Below are 11,078 nucleotides of genomic sequence, written 5' to 3'. Positions count from 1 at the left end.
CATGTATTCTTCAAGATGATCTCATTAAATAAACATGGAATGCAGGGGCGCCTGGGTGGCTCAGTCAGTTAAGCTTCTGCCTTCGGCTCAAGTAATGATCCCAGCATCCTGGGATCAAGCCCCGCATTGGGCTCCGTGCTCAGGAGGGAGCTTGCTTCTCCCCTCTCCCTCTGCCTGCCTGTCTGCCTACTTGTGATCTCTCTCTCTCTGTCAAATAAATAAATAAAATATTTTAAAAAAATGAACATGAAATGCAGAAGCATTTGTCAACATTACACATGCTGTTTTAGACTGGATTAATAAAAGATTCATTGGTGCTCTACTTCACATCGGTTTTGCCAGTTTGAATCTCCTTAAGTGACTGTCTTCTCTGTTTGTGTGGTTTACAGCTAAGCTTTTATATTTATTCTAGCTCTCTCCAGGTTGTCAGCTCTACTTCTCATTCATGCCCATATATCCAGTTATTTCTGTTCTATCAAAGTTATCTGCTTTTCTTACAGTGTATGTTTTTATATGTTTATTTTTTAGCTTATTCCAAAATGATTTTGACACAGTTCAATAGACTGGATGCTAGATTTTATGGTCATTTTGGTTGCTCAGAAGCTATTAAAAAACTTCCAATATTTTCATTTGAAAAACATAAATATTCTCTTTAGACTTTTTTGTTTTATTTAATTCTTGCAAAAGGTATGACCTATTTAATAAGTTGGTTACATCTGATGTTGAGATGTAAGTCTGATTCAAAATATAAAAGTCTACAGCTGTTACCAAGGAAACCAATGACCTCTTTTGTTAACTAGCTGTTGGGGTACAAGTTAGCTTCCTGAGAAATCTCTAATTGGAAACTCATTGTCCTAGAAAGTCTGTTGGGGATCTGAATGTGTATCTAAAGTTTACAATCTGTCTAGTAGCAGCTGAGGTCAGGTGTGTGCAACAAGAAGTCATTTTTCCAAGTGCAAATAACAAGTGTTGAGACTTTCACGTCCTCCTGGGATTAGCAGATTTTTGGTAGATACTTGGTTTAATTGGCTTGATTTAAAAAGCGATTAGAGTTGACAATAGAAAAAACTGCATGGGCCATTCTAACTACTAATGGCTGGGAACTGCATACAAACCAAAGCTTTTGAATATCCAGTGATGATAGTCAAACTTTTTATTGAAGCAGAATAATAAAATTCAATATCAAGATATACTGAATCATACCTAGATGTTTGTATTTAAAATTACTATAGTATATCTATTTGTAATAAGTTCTAGATTAATGACAACAATACCTGAATTGTACACTAGATTTCCTTCTCCCCATTATTTATTATCAGGAGAAAGTTCAGCTGATACCACTTATTCATTTATTTAAGGAAAATTTCTTCAGCTCCTAATATGGCGAGAAACTATTCAAGGCATCCTAGATACAAAACATAGTGTCTTGTGCTCAAAGAGTTTATCATAGTCCAGTGGTATAGTCAAAAACTCAGCCCTCCTAATGCCGTGAGATATATACCATAACAGAGTATGCATGCAACATTATGAGAATATAAAGAAGCAGCATAGAGGAAAGGTACTTAACCCAACCTAAGAGGCAGAAAAGGATTTAGGAAAGTCTTCTTAGAGGAGGCAATGCTTCTGTAAGAATTTAATAACTACAGGAACAAAAACAGAAAGGCCATACTCCAAAGGCTACTTTTTAACTAGTGTTAGCGCTTTACATTACATCTTAATTCAGAATAATCAAATGTTAAAATATAGTATAAAACAACATATTAAGATAATGTAGAATTGGCTCAAGAGTAAGAATATGATCAGAGTTCAGAAGAAAGAGCTCCCAAACTGTTCTTATTTTATATAAGAATTTTATTTTGGGATTTAATATATAATAAAGTATCATAAACCAGTAGGGAATGAGATAGATTATTTGATAAATTCTGCTAGGAAAATTGATGTTTGTGGACAAAAATCAAGTTGACTTTCCTATTATATGTCAAAATTCCAGATGAATGAAAATTTTGATATAAAAAAATGAAATCATTTAAAAAACCAGAAAATATGAGTGAATTTTTAACTTTTTCTAAGATGATGAAAAATATAATGGTAGATATTGAAATATTCAACACTACTCATAATTATTTTTTATTATCCAACTGGAAGGAGAAGGAAACTCCTAAAAAGAGAAAAGATTTCTACCAAAAAGAATGCATCATACCCTAATTAATGGATAACAAATACTTATTTTATGCTTGCATGTATCAAATACTCATTCTAGGCACTGGTCATATAGCAGTGAAGAGAATAGAGACTCTGTCCTTGTGGAGCTTACAATCTCCTGGTTAAACACATCTTTCACATTGGTTGATATTTAGAAGTACTGCTATTAAAGTCAGAAATAAGAAAAAGGATTCCTACTCCTTTTCTTCAACTAATTAGAAAACATAATAGAAAAAAAGATTCTACTGAAAATAGTGCCAAAATTATAAATTTCATTGGAATTGATCCAATACCACAAATGAAGAATTTTATGGACACAATTTTCAAACATTATTAAAGGACATGTAAGAAAATCTGAATAAATGGAGTTCTATGTCATGTATATGCAAGACCTAATATCATAGAGATGTCACTTATTTTCAAAGAACATGAGAACCTAATTCTAAAATTAATACAAAAGACAGAAGTAAAAGTTATGTTTGAAGAAAGGCTGGGGTATCAGATACCAAGATTTATTATACAGCTATAAAAATTACAGTAGTGATGTATTAATGTAAGAATAGATTTATATAATGGAGAAGAGAATTCTAAAATATATTTGATGAATATATAAGGACTTGATATAAATGATAAATATGTTATCTATAAATATAAATTTGTAATATAATAAATAATTATAATATACAAAATATCTAACTATATATTTAAATATAAATGATATATAAATATATAGATATTTATTTATTTATTTTTATTTTATTTATTTATTTTTATTATGTTCAGTTAGCCACTGTATAGTACATCAAATATATAGATATTTAAGTGAAATGTAAATGATAGACACAGTGTTACAAAATACTGAGAAAAGGAGTCTTTTTAAAAAAAAATGACATTGGGCAGGCTCTCCTCTACTTCCTAGATGGGATGCTACCTGATTCATGCACCATTTATTTATTTATTTATTTTTAAATTTTATTACATTATGTTAGTCATCATACATTACACCATTAGTTTTTGATGTAGTGTTCCGTGATTCATTGTTTGCATACAACACCTAGTGCTCCATGCAGTACATGCCCTCCTTAATACCCATCACTGGGCTAACCCATCCCCCCAACCCCCTCTCCTCTAAAACCCTCAGTTTGTTTCTCAGAGTCCATAGTCTCTCATGGTTCGTGTCCCCCTCCACTTACCCCCCTTTATTTTTCCCTTCCTACTATCTTTTTTTTTTTTTAACATATAATGTATTATTTGTTTCAGAGGTACAGGTCTGTGATTCGTCAGTCTTACACAATTCACAGCATTCACCATAGCACATACCCTCCCCAGTGTCCATCACCCAGCCACCCCATCCCTCCCACCCCCACCTCTCCAGCAACCCTCAGTTTGTTTCCTAAGATTAAGAATTCCTCATACAGTGAGATCATATGATACTTGTCTTTCTCTGATTGACTTACTTCGCTTAGCATAATACCCTCCAGTTCCATCCACGTCATTGCAAATGGCAAGATTTCGTTTTGTTTTGTTTATGGCTGCATAATATTCCATATACCACATCTTTATCCATTCATCTGTTGATGGACATCTTGGCTCTTTCCACAGTTTGGCTATTGTGGACATTGCTGCTATAAACATCAGGGTGCAAGTACCCCTTCGGATCCCTACATTTGTATCTTTGGGGTAAATACCCAGTAGTGCAATTGCTGGGTCATATGGTAGTTCTGTTTTCAACTTTTTGAGGAACCTCCATACTGTTTTCCAGAGTGGCTACACCAGCTTGCATTCCCACCAACGGTGTAGGAGGGTTCCCCTTTCTCCGCATCCTTGCCAACATCTGTCATTTCCGGACTTGTTAATTTTAGCCATTCTGACTGGTGTGAGGTGGTATCTCACTGAAGTTTTGATTTGGATTTCCCTGATGCCGAGTGATGTTGAGCACATTTTCATGTGTCTGTTGGCCATTTGGATGTCTTCTTTGGAAAAATGTCTGTTCATGTCTTCTGCCCATTTCTTGAGTGGATTCTTTGTTCTTTGGGTGTTGAGTTTGGTAAGTTCTTTATAGATTTTAGATACTAGCCCTTTATCTGATATGTCATTTGCAAATATCTTCTCCCATTCTGTCAATTGTCTTTTGGTTTTGTTGACTGTTTCCTTTGCTATGCAAAAGCTTTTTATCTTGATGAAGTCCCAATATTTTATTTTTGCCCTTGCTTCCCTTGCCTTTGGTGTGTTTCTAGGAAGAAGTTGCTTCGGCTGAGGTCAAAGAGGTTGCTGCCTGTGTTCTCCTCTAGGATTTTGATGGACTCCTGTCTCACATTTAGGTCTTTCAACCATTTGGAGTCTATTTTTGTGTGTGGTGTAAGGAAATGGTCCACTTTCATTCTTCTGCATGTGGCTGTCCAATTTTCCTAACACCATTTGTAGAAGAGACTGTCTTTTTCCATTGGACATTCTTTCCTGCTTTGTTGAAGTTTAGTTGACCATAGAGTTGAAGGCCCATTTCCGGGCTCTCTGTTCTGTTCCATTGATCTATGTGTCTGTTTTTGTGCCAGGACCATACTGTCTTGATGATGACAGCTTTGTAATAGAGCTGGAAGTCCGGAATTGTGATGCCGCCAGCTTTGCTTTTCTTTTTGAACATTTCTCTGGCTATTCAGGTCTTTTCTGGTTCCATAAAAATTTTAGGATTATTTGTTCCATTTCTTTGAAAAAAGTGGATGGTATTTTGATAAGGATTGCATTAAATGTGTCGATTGCTCTAGGTAGCATTGACATCTTCACAATATTTGTTCTTCCAATCCATGAGCGTGGAACGTTTTTCCATTTCTTTGTGTCTTCCTCAATTTCTTTCATGAGTATTCTATAGTTTTCTGAGTACAGACTCTTTGCCTCTTTGGTTAGATTTATTCCTAGGTGTCTTATGGTTTTGGGTGCAATTGTAAATGGGATCGACTCCTTAATTTCTCTTTCTTCTGTCTTGTTGTTGGTGTATAGGAATGCCACTGACTTCTGTGCATTGATTTTATATCCTGCCACTCTACTGAATTCCTGTATGAGTTCTAGCAGTTTTGGGGTGGAGTCTTTTGGGTTTTCCACATAAAGTATCATATCATCTGCAAAGAGTGAGAGTTTGACTTCTTCTTTGCCAATTTGGATGCCTTTGATTTCTTTTTGTTGTCTGATTGCTGTGGCTAGGACTTCCAATACTATGTTGAATAGCAGTGGTGATAGTGGACATCCCGGCTGCGTTCCTGACCTTAGGGGGAAAGCTCTCAGTTTTTCCCCATTGAGAATGATATTCGCTGTAGGTTTTTCATAGATGGCTTTTATGATATTGAGGTATGTACCCTCGATCCCTATACTCTGAAGAGTTTTGATCAAGGAAGGATGCTGTACTTTGTCAAAAGCTTTTTCTGCATCTAGTGAGAGGATCATACGATTCTTGTTCTTTCTTTTGTTAATGTATTGTATCACATTGATTGATTTGCGGATGTTGAACCAACCTTGCAGCCCAGGGATAAATCCCACTTGGTCATGGTGAATAATCCTTTTAATGTACTGTTGGATCCTATTGGCTAGTATTTTGGTGAGAATTTTTGCATCCATGTTCATCAGGGATATTGGTCTGTAATTCTCCTTTTTGATGGGGTCTTTGTCTGGTTTGGGGATCAAGGTAATGCTGGCCTCATAAAATGAGTTTGGAAGTTTCCCTTCCATTTCTATTTTTTGGAACAGTTTCAGAAGAATAGGTATTAATTCTTCTTGAAATGTTTGGTAGAATTCCCCTGGGAAGCCATCTGGCCCTGAACTCTTGTTTTTTTGGGAGATTTTTGATTACTGCTTCAATTTCCTTAGTGGTTATGGGTCTGTTCAGGTTTTTTATTTCTTCCTGGTTCAGTTTTGGTAGTTTATACATCTCTAGATTATCTAATTTGCTGGCATATAGTTGCTTATCATATGTTCTTATAATTGTATTTCTTTGGTGTTGGTTGTGATCTCTCCTCTTTCATTCATGATTTTGTTTATTTGGGTCCTTTCTCTTTTCTTTTTGATAAGTCTGGCCAGAGGTTTATCAATCTTGTTAATTCTTTCAGAGAACCAGCTCTTAGTTTCGTTGATCTGTTCTACTGTTCTTTTGGTTTCTATTTCATTGATTTCTGCTCTGATCTTTAGTATTTCTCTTCTCCTGCTGGGTTTAGGCTTTATTTGCTGTTCTTTCTCCAACTCCTTTAGGTGTAGGGTTAGGTTGTGTTTGAGACCTTTCTTGTTTCTTGAGAAATGCTTGTATTGCTATATACCTCCCTCTTAGGACCACCTTTGCTGCATCCCATAGATTTTGAGCAGTTGTTTTTTCATTTTCATTTGTTTCCATGACTTTTTTAAATTCTTCTTTAATTTCCTGGTTGGCCCATTCATCCTTTAGTAGGAGGCTCTTTAGCCTCCATGTATTTGAGTTCCTTCCAACTTTCCTCTTGTGATTGAGTTCTAGTTTCAAAGCATTGTGGTCCAAAAATATGCAGGGAATGATCCCAATCTTTTGGAACTGGTTGAGACCTGGTTTGTGACCCAGGATGTGATCTATTCTGGAGAATGTTCCATGGACACTAAAGAAGAATGTGTATTCTGTTGCTTTGTGATGGAATGTTCTGACTATATCTGTGAAGTCCATCTGGTCCAGTGTGTCATTTAAAGCCTTTATTTCCTTGTTGATCTTTTGCTTAGATGATCTGTCCATTACAGTGAGGGGGGTGTTAAAGTCCCCTACTATTATTGTATTGTTGTCAATGTGTTTCTTTGATTTTGTTATTAATTGGCTTATATAATTGGCTGCTCCCATGTTAGGGGCATAGATATTTACAATTGTTAGATCTTCTTGTTGGATAGACCCTTTAAGTATGATATAGTGTCCTTCCTCATCTCTTATTATAGTCTTTGGTTTAAAATCTAATTTCTCTGATATAAGGATTGCCACCCCAGCTTTCTTTTGGTGTCCATTAGCATGGTAAATGGTTTTCCACCCCCTCACTTTCAATCTGGAGGTGTCTTTGGATCTAAAATGAGTCTCTTGCAGATAGCATATTGATGGGTCTTGTTTTTTTATCCAATCTGATACCCTCTGTTTTTTGATTGGGCATTTAGCCCATTTACATTCAGGATAACATTGAAAGATATTAATTTAGTGCCATTTTATTGCCTGTAAGGTAACTGTTATTGTATATTGTCTCTGTTCCTTTCTGGTCTATGTTACTTTTAGGCTCTTTCTTTGTTTAGAGTACCCCTTTCAATATTTCTTGTAGGGCTGGTTTCGTGTTTGTAAATTCTTTTAGTTTTTGTTTTTCCTGGAAGCTTTTTATCTCTCCTTCTATTTTCATTAACAACCTGGTTGGATATAGTATTCTTGGCTGCATAATTTTCTCATTTAGTGCTCTGAATATATCCTGCCAGTCCTTTCTGGCCTGCCAGGTCTCTGTGGATAGGTCTGTTGCCAATCTAATGTTTCTACCATTGTAGTTTACTGATCTCTTGTCCCGAGCTGCTTTCAGGATTTTCTGTTTGTCTCTGAGACTTCTAAGTTTTACTATTAGATGTCAGTGTGTTGACCTATTTTTATTAGTTTTGAGGGGGGTTCTCTGTGCCTCCTGGATTTTGATGCCTGTTTCCTTCCCCAAATTAGGGAAGTTCTCTGCTATAACTTGCTACAATATACCTTCTGCCCCTCTCTCTCTTTCTTCTTCTTCTGGGATCCCAATTATTCTAATATTGTTTCGTCTTATGGTATCACTTATTTCTCAAATTCTGCCCTTGTGATCCAGTAGTTGTTTATCTCTCTTTTCTCAGCTTCTTTATTTTCCATCATTTGGTCTTTTATATCACTAATTCTTTCCTCTGCCTCATTTATCCTAGAAGTTAGAGCCTCCATTTTCGATTGCACTTCATTAATAGCCTTTTTTATTTTGAGTTGGTTAGATTTTAGTTCTTTTATTTCTCCAGAAAGGGATTCTCTAGTATCTTCCATGCTTTTTTCAAGCCCAGCTAGTATCTTTTTGATCATCATTCGGAACTCTAGTTCCAACATCTTACTAATGTCCGTATTGATTAGGTCCCTGGCAGTCGGTACTGCCTCTTGTTCTTTTTTTTGAGGTGAGGTTTTCCATCTTGTCAGTTTGTCCAGAGGAGAATGGATGAATGAGAGAACAAAATGCTAACAGGGTAACAATGACCCCAGAAAAATATACACTAAACAAATCAGGAGAGACTTCCAGAACGTGGTCACTTTTCTGTTCAGAGAGTTGCTGCTATTCTTTTCTTCAATTTCCTGTTGAGTTTGTAGGTGTTCAGATGGATTGTTACCTATCTAGCTGAATTCCTGGGACCAGACGAAATTTAGGTTTCCTACTCTTCCGCCATCTTGCTCCTCCCTCTCATGCACCATTTAATAAAGCCAATTAGATTTTTTTAAAAAATGGTGTTAGTTCAGTGGATTTTCTTGGAAAAGGTAAAATTAGGTCCCAATTTCACCCCAAACACAAAAATGAACTCCTGTGATATTAAAGATTTAAATATTAGAAGACAATATGGGAAAATATATGTTGCCACAAGGTAGGTAAGGTATTCTTAAATATGATGCAAAAATAGAAGCCATATAAGAGAAGACCAAGAAATGTGTTGAAATTAAAATTTTAAAAATTTGTAGTCTAAAAACAGAATAAAGTTTAAAGAAACACTGCAGAGTTGGGAGCAGATATATTTGCAATATATACCCAGTAGATGATTATTACCCAGAATATGTAATGAACTATAAATCATTTTTTAAAATAAATAATTATGTTTACTCTTAATATATTTTTTTCCATCTTGGTAAATTGTTAATGTCATCTTTAAATTTTTACATTGTTATTTATTTATTTATTTATTTATTTATTTATTTTTATTTTTATTTTTATTTTTTTAAAGATTTTTTTTATTATTTATTTATTTGAGACAGAGAGAATGAGCGACAGAGAGCATGAGAGGGAAGAGGGTCCGAGGGAGAAGCAGACTCCCTGCCGCGGAGGGAGCCCGATGCGGGACTCGATCCAGGGACTCTGGGATCATGAACTGAGCCGAAGGCAGTCGCTTAACCGACTGAGCCACCCAGGCGCCCCATTTATTTATTTATTTTTAAAAGATTTTATTTATTTATTCATGAGAGACAGAGAGAGAGACAGAGGCAGAGCGAGAAGCAGGCTCCCCGCGGAGCAGGGAGCCCAATGCGGGACTCGATCCCAGGACCCTGGGATCATGACCTGAGCCAAAGGCAGACGCTTAACCGACTGAGCCACCCAGGCGTCCCTTGTTATTTATTTTTATTTTTTTATTTCTAAACTTTTTTTACTTGAGTATAGTTGACACACAATGTTACATTAGTTTCAGGTGTGCAATATAGTGATTCAAGCTCTTTCTACTACTCTTCAGGATTCTTAATTTTTTCTCACCCAGGGCTCTCTAAGTATCTGAACTACAAGAAATAATTCTTAGGCTCTTAAATCCAATTCTTTAAAGATCAGTTAATGTTAGTATCCAGTTTTTCAAAACACTGCCATTGGAGCAGTTTATCTAACCGCTTAGAATTTGAAAACTAGGTATCTTTTTATCATGTGCAAATGCAAGAAAATGCTTATTTTCATTAAGGTAGATTTAGATCCTTTTTTGTCAGAAGATTTATAGGGTGCATAAATATATCTTACATGTGCTGTGATTAACTTAATTGTCTGTATCTTGGCCCTGTTATCCTTGTGCAACTGGATTTGATTATATTGCATTATGACTGGTAATTAAACAGAACAAAACATTATTATATCATTAGTTGGTTTTAGAAGGCCTTGAACCTTTTTCTAAGAGCTCTTATATGTATTAAAAGCTCTCACCACTATGATCAATGCTCCTAGAATTGTTTCTGGTCACTGAGTTGTCAGGTATACATTTGCCAATTACTTGGGATTTGAGCTCAAAGGCACTGATGTGCGTTGATTTAGGTGAAGGCTTCCAATTCAACCAGGAAGAGGACCCTGGGATCATGACCTGATCCGAAGGCAGGCGCTTAGCAACTGAGCCACCCAGGCACCCCCTTCCAATGAATCTTGACACTGTCAAGATAGTGCATCTTGTAAATCTTTCTATGATGCCATGAGCAGTGACATGAGGGGTGGAAATATGTTGATTGAAAGACATGCTGGAACTATAGTTGTGACCACGATCCAGAATGTGTACAATTATGAAAAAGATAATGCCTTTCAACAAGGCCATATCCCAGTTGTATGCTTTTTCTTCTCCCACCAACACTTGTTTCTGTCTCCATCTTGAAAGTCATAATTTCAAACTATTCTACTTTTTATCAAACCCTGCTTTCTTCAGAGAATGTAGAACTAATATGTAGAGATGCCCTATTGTATCCCAAGAACTATGTTATGTCTGATGTGTCATTTAACTCTCACAACCACTTTGTAAATAGGCTCTATTATCATAGTTTTACAGATAAGCAAACTGGGACTTAGATAAAATATATTGCTTAAGAAAAGCTGGGTAGAGAAAGTGGTTCCAAAGCTATTAACCATTTCTTTTCTACTGTGTTGCCTCACAAGAGGTTGTTTGTTTGTTTGTCTGTTGAAATTAAATGGCCTTCCTACCTTTTTTATTCCACAACCACTGAGGTTATTTGTAATGTAGAGACATGGATGTTGCATTCAGCAAGGAGGTCTATGGAACCCCCTCAAGGAACTATGAGGATGAAAGTTTAACATCTCTATTGATCTAGAATTTGAGAAGGGTAGGCATTATTCTTGGATAGTGGATATTTAAAAAGAACTTCCCCAGGTTGAAGGAAGAAGAGTAAAATA

This window comes from Mirounga leonina, unplaced genomic scaffold, assembly GCF_011800145.1.
Source record: "Mirounga leonina isolate KUSES-001 unplaced genomic scaffold, KU_Mleo_1.0 Mir_173, whole genome shotgun sequence".
NCBI lineage: Eukaryota > Metazoa > Chordata > Mammalia > Carnivora > Phocidae > Mirounga > Mirounga leonina.
This window is presented reverse-complemented; position numbering follows the sequence as displayed.